Source organism: Apium graveolens, chromosome 5 (genome assembly GCF_009905375.1).
Source record: "Apium graveolens cultivar Ventura chromosome 5, ASM990537v1, whole genome shotgun sequence".
NCBI classification, from domain to species: Eukaryota; Viridiplantae; Streptophyta; class Magnoliopsida; order Apiales; family Apiaceae; genus Apium; species Apium graveolens.
In genome coordinates, this window is record NC_133651.1 from 163,199,818 (window position 1) to 163,206,625 (window position 6,808).

Genomic DNA, 6,808 nt, shown 5'->3' on the forward strand with positions numbered 1-6,808 from the left:
CTATATGAGCTAAACTATCATGAATATGCAACTATATGACACACACACAATATTCCTTAACTACCAGCCCCAAACTAAAAATCTTCACTGTCCTCAGTGAAAGTAGTAGAAAGGAACACAGGGTATACCTACTCGGAGTCATCATCATCATCACCCTCAGTGGGTGGAGTATCAGGCGGCGGGTATGCAGAGTCCTCACCAAAACTGGCCACTGGATATCAGCTCCAAGGCCTCGAAAAGCAGTCCCTAATGCAAGGGTGAGCTCCTGAGCAAACCTGCTCTGCGTCTCATACATGGCATCCATCCGACGTGAAAGCCTCCTATACAGGGCATCAACCATCCCAGCACCCTCCTGAGCTCTCGAAGAACCAGCCTCATCACGCCCTGGCCTAGCCATAGTAGCACCTCGTGCTGGACGCCCTCCTGGAAGACGATAACCCAGCCCATGCTCCTCAGGCTCACCACCGGTCCACTCTTGCATCCCATTCAGAGTGCCAGAATCAATCGGAGCTGCTGGCAACTGCAACTGCTCATGAGCCGGCCAGTTCACTCCCACTGCTCGGCATAGCTTCGTAACCGTGGATGCATAAGGGATGTTCATATGCTTCGCTCCCCTCAAAAACTTCAGAATTCCTTGGTAGATAAACTCACCAAGGTCCACATAGTATTCCTCATTCAGAATTCCCCACAACAACTGTGCTCTCTCAACTGTGACCTCGTGTGCATGCGAAGAAGGCAAAATATTAGCACAAATAAATGCATTCCATGCACGGGCATACCTGTTCATGGCGATCGTCGGAAAGTGACGATACTCATTAGTGCCGGTCCTGAAGGTCCAAACTGTGCCCGGTCGACAGAGAGTCGCACAAATTAAATCCAAGTCAAAATCCTCAGTAGTCTTTTCATTCCAGTTCTCCTCCTCGGGCTTCCTCTCTCGCTGTCCAATCACACGGCGAATCGCCGCAGGATGATAATCAACCGTCAGCCCACGGACCACAGAAAACCCATTCTTTTCGGCCTTCGCGTTCGCGTAGAACTCGCGAATAACGCTCATCGGTACCGTTTCGGGTGACTCACAAAAAGCTATCCACCCCTTCTCTGCAATCATGGGAAGCAACTCACCATCCCTCCCCGATGGTAAAAACCCCCTCTCCTTCAGAATCGGCTTCCCCAACAGCCTAGTGTACTCCTCCTCCGCGACTCTGTCAGTTAACCGAGGCCTTGCAGCAGTACCCCTCGATGAATCAGCAGTAGGAACTATTTTTTGATGTTTGTGAGAGGGTTTAAGTGTAGGAAGTTTTGTGGGAGATATGTAGGATAAGTGTATGTATATATAGGGTGTGGATTAGATTAGGGTTTGGGAATTAAGGGGTAAAATGATGGGGTAGTGGGAACAAATCGTGGGTTTATGGGCTAAAACTGTTTTTGTGTTTTTTTTTTCTGAACTGTAAAAAAAATTCTGGTACTCGACCCCTGAGCGGTCGTTCAGCAAAACTGAGCGGGCGCTCAGCTTGCTGCGCGGTCGCTCAGCAAAGCTGAGCGGGCGCTCAGGGGGTCACTGGAAAAAAAATTTGCAGCCCTTGTTTTCTGATTTTTTTGTGTTTTTGGATAGGTTATTAACTTCTAAGGGTTCCTGTAACAACAATTCATGGGTTGCCTCCTACGCAGCGCTTCTTTTTTGTCATTAGCTTGACGTTTCATACCCTTCTCAAGTAGTCAACAAAATGGCACTAACCACTTCTCGGTTTGCCATGTCCCCATAGTAGTGCTTCAACCGCTGACCGTTAACCTTGAATGCTTGGTCCAGATCATTCTCAAAAATTTCCACCGCTCCATGTGGAAACACAGTTTTGACAATAAAACGTCCAGACCACCTTGATTTCAACTTCCCAGGAAAAAGTCGGAGCCGAGAGTTAAATAAAAGAACTTGTTGCCCTGGCACAAATAACTTAGGACGTAGCTTCCTATCGTGCAACCTCTTCACCTTTTCCTTATACATTTTGTTATTCTCGTACGCTTGAAGTCAAAATTCATCAAGTTCATTAAGATGAAGCATTCTTTTCTTACCAGCTGCATCTAAATCCAGGTTCAACTTCTTCAATGCCCAGTAGGCCTTATGCTCAAACTCCGCAGGTAGATGACATCCCTTACCGTACACCAACTGAAACGGTGACATCCCAAGTGGAGTTTTGTATGCTGTTCTGTAAGCCCAAATAGCTTCATCGAGCTTTAAAGACCAATCCTTCCTTGACGGACAAACAACCTTCTCTAGAATGCGCTTTATCTCTCTGTTAGACACTTCCGCTTGACCATTTGTTTGCGGATGATATGCAGTAGCTAGTCGATGATTCACATTATAACGCTGCATCATAGAAGTGAACTTACGGTTGCAAAAATGCGATCCTTCATCACTTATGATTACCCGAGGTGTTCCAAACCTTGTGAAAATTTGCTTATGAAGAAAATTTAGCACTGCCTTTGCATCATTTTTCGGTAAAGCTTTAACTTCGACCCATTTTGAGACATAATCGACTGCCAACAAGATGTACTGATTATTGCAAGATGAGATAAAAGGCCCCATGAAATCGACTCCCCACACATCAAAGACCTCGACTTCACGTATAACATTTAATGGCATCTCATCCTTCCTTGACAAATTTCCCACTCTTTGGCAACTATCACACCTTAAAATAAACTGATGAGCATCCTTGAACAAAGTAGGCCAGAAAAAACCTGCTTGCAGAATACGAGCTGCCGTCTTCTCACCACCATAGTGTCCACCATAAACCGTGGAATGGCAGTCTCGTAATATCCCCTCCGTCTCACAGAATGGGATACATCTCCTGATGATCTGGTCAGCTCCCTGTCTAAACAAATATGGTTCATCCCACATATACCACTTCACCTCATGCAGAAACTTCTTCTTTTGAACAGATGTCAAATTAGGAGGCATTATATTGCTGACGAGATAGTTTACAATATCTACAAACCATGGTTCTTCCTCCTGAATTGCAAACAACTGCTCATCCGGAAAAGATTCATTGATTAACGTCCTATCCTGTGAAGTAGAATCGGGATTCTCCAATCTAGAGAGATGGTCAGCTACTTGATTCTCAGTACCTTTTCTATCTTTGATCTCTAACTCAAATTCCTGAAGTAAAAGCACCCAACGAATGAGTCTCGGCTTCGAATCCTTCTTGGAAACTAGATAGCGAATAGCTGCATGATCAGTGAATACTGTTACTTTCGTACCAAGTAGATACGATCGAATTTCTCAAAACCAAAGACTATAGCCAAAAGCTCCTTCTCAGTAGTGGTGTAGTTCAATTGGGCACCATTTAAAGTCTTACTCGCATAGTAGACCACATGGAAGAGGTTTTTCTTGCGCTGTCCCAGAACTGCACCTACCGCATAATCACTCGCATCACACATCATCTCAAACGGTTCTGTCCAATCTGGTGCTGTAATAACTGGTGCAGTGATCAAACTCTTCTTGAGAGTCTCGAATGCTGCCAAACATTCATCATCAAATTTGAAAGGCATATCTTTCTCAAGCAAATTGCACAACGGCTTAGATATCTTTGAAAAGTCCTTGATGAATCGCCGATAAAAACCCGCATGACCAAGAAAACTACGGATTCCTTTCACAGAATTAGGTGGGGGAAGATTTTCAATGACTCCCACCTTGGCCTTGTCCACCTCCAGACCCTTGCTAGAGACCTTATGCCCAAGGATAATGCCTTCACGCACCATAAAATGACATTTCTCCCAATTGAGCACCAAATTAGTTTCCATGCATCTTTTGAGTACGGCGCACAGATTATTCAAACATTCATCATATGAGTGTCCAAAGACGGAGAAGTCATCCATGAACACTTCGACGTTATTTCCAATCATGTCAGAGAATATAGCCATCATACATCTCTGAAAAGTGGTCGGGGCGCCACATAACCCAAACGAAACTCTGCGAAAAGCAAACGTGCCAAATGGACAAGTGAAGGTAGTCTTTTCCTGATCCTCTGGTGCAATACAAATCTGATTATACCCGGAATAACCATCCAGAAGACAAAAATACTCATGACCCGCCAATCTGTCAAGCATCTGATCAATAAATGGAAGAGGGAAGTGATCCTTCCTTGTGGCTTTGTTCAATTTTCTATAATCTATGCATACTCTCCATCCTGTAACTGTTCGAGTAGGGATGAGCTCATTCTTTTCATTTACGACCACAGTGATACCTCCTTTCTTAGGTACACATTGTACGGGGCTAACCCACGAGCTGTCAGAAATAGGATAAATGATGCCTGCATCCAGCCATTTCAGAATTTCTTTCTTCACCACTTCCTTCATGATGGGATTCAGTCTTCGCTGCTGTTCCACAGTTGGCTTACTACCTTCCTCTAGCAGAATTTTATGCATACAATATGAAGGACTTATCCCCTTGATGTCTGCTATGGTCCATCCTATAGCCGATTTGAATTCTCTCAAAATCCTTAAGAGCTTGTCTTCCTCACTACCTGAAAGGTCAGATGAAATAATAATAGGTAACATAGATGAATCACCTAAAAAAGCATACCTCAAGTGTTCAGGTAATGGCTTGAGCTCCAAGGTAGGTGCTTCCTCTATTGATGGTTTGAGCTTCCCTTCAACATTCTTAAGGTCAGAAATACCAAGAGATTCAAATGGTATGTCCAGCTTTCGCTTCCAGGGAGAAACGTTCAGATATTGTAATTGCTCGTTGCCATCTTCATCATTGCTGTCAAAATCCCCCACTAAGGCCTTTTCCAATGCATCAGACATTAGCATGTGATCGAGTTCCGAAGTAACCACAGAATCAATCACATCCAATTTTAAGCACTCCTCATCTTCTGTAGGGAATTTCATTGCCTTGAATACGTTGAAGGTCATATCCTGATCTTGGACCGGCATAGTAAGTTCACCTTTTTGCACATCTATCAAGGTACGGCCAGTAGCCAAGAAAGGCCTTCCCAAGATTATGGGAATCTTCTTATCTTCCTCAAAATCCAGAATAACAAAATCTGCAGGAAAGAAGAGCTTATCCACCTTGACAAGCACATCCTCAACTATGCCCCTTGAGTAAGTAATGGAATGGTCAGCCAATTGTAGTGACATGTATGTGGGTTTTGGATCAGGCAGATCCAGCTTTTTAAAGATCGACAACGGCATCAGATTAATGCTTGCTCCCAAATCACAAAGGCACTTGTCAAAAGTCAGATTGCCAATGGTGCAAGGAATGGTGAAGCTTCCTGGATCTTTCAGTTTTGGTGGTAACTTTTGCTGCAGAACAGCGCTGCATTCTTTCGTGAGAGCAACGGTTTCAAGGTCATCCAGTTTCACCTTCCTTGAAAGAATAGTCTTCATAAACTTCGCATAACTAGGCATTTGTTCCAGAGCCTCAGCGAAAGGTATATTGATGTGAAGTTTCTTGAACACCTCCAGAAACTTCCCGAACTGTCTATCCAGCTTTTGTTGCTGCAATCTCTTAGGAAAAGGTGGTGGAGGATAGAGCTGTTTCTCCCCTGTATTAGCCTCAGGAAGAGTGTGTTCAACAGTAGTCTTCCTTGGTTCCGCCGCTTTCTCCTTTTGCTTAGATTCTTCATCTCTAATTTTAGCTTCTACTTCTTTTGCCTTTTCAGCATCAGCCACTTTTCCAGACCTTAAGGTAATAGCCTTGACTTGCTCTTTAGCTTCCTTCCTGCCTGGTACTTCCGTGTCACTGGGAAGAGTGCCAGGTTGACGATTGAGCACTGCATTGGCTAATTGACCGATTTGATTTTCCAAGGTCTTGATAGAAACCGCCTGACTCTTGCACAATAGCTTATGTTCCTCAAAATCAGCACTAGTAGGTGCAGCTGTACTTCCCTGTTGAGGATATGGTTGCCTTGTAGCATACTGTTGTGGTTGCTGGAATCCGGGTGGGTTAAACTGTTTACTCACTCCTTGCTGATATGGTGGCTGAATAGCATTCTGATTATTCCCCCAGCTGAAATTTGGATGATTTCTGTTGTTAGGATGATAGGTCGCTGGCACAGGCTGCTGTTATCACTGATAATTATTCACATACTGAACAGATTCATTGACAAGAGAACACTGATCCGTAGCATGAGAACCTGCACAAAGCTCACAAACCATAGCTATTTGATTAACTCCATATGTAGCCAGAGAATCAACCTTCATTGATAGCGCTTGGAGCTGGGCTGCAATAGCGGTGGCTGCATCAACTTCCAGAATACCTGCTACCTTGCCTGACGTCATCCTCTGAGTTGGGTTTGGATGCTCATTTGCAGCCATCGTCTCTATAAGATTATACGCCTCAGTATAGCTTTTAGCCCATAAGGCGCCTCCAGCTGCTGCATCGAGCATGGGCCGAGATTGGGCCCCCAAACCATTATAGAAACCAGTGATCACCATCCAATCCGGCATTCCATTATGTGGACATTTTCTCAACATTTCCTTGTAGCGTTCCCAAGCCTCGCACATAGATTCTGTAGGTTGCTGCGCAAACTGAGTAAGAGCACTCCTCATAGCAGCAGTCTTTGCCATAGGATAAAACTTGACCAGAAACTTTTGTGCAAGATCTTGCCACATAGTGATGGACCCAGCTGGTTCAGAATGTAACCAGTCTTTAGCCTTGTCCCTCAGTGAGAATGGGAAAAGCCTCAACTTGATAGCCTCATCAGTCACGCCATTATACTTAAAAGTGCTACAGATCTCGACAAAATTCCTTATGTGCAAGTTGGGGTCTTCAGTTGCCGCTCCTCCAAAAGAAACAGAATTCTGCACCATC

General features: G+C 44.4%; 1 non-coding gene across 1 annotated transcript; it reads left to right on the forward strand.

Annotated features, from left to right (window-relative positions):
• Positions 1–6,442: 6,442 nt before the first annotated feature.
• LOC141662986 (small nucleolar RNA R71) lies at positions 6,443–6,549 on the forward strand. The gene has a single exon (XR_012551081.1). It is a non-coding gene; the product is annotated as a small nucleolar RNA R71 (small nucleolar RNA).
• Positions 6,550–6,808: the final 259 nt, after the last annotated feature.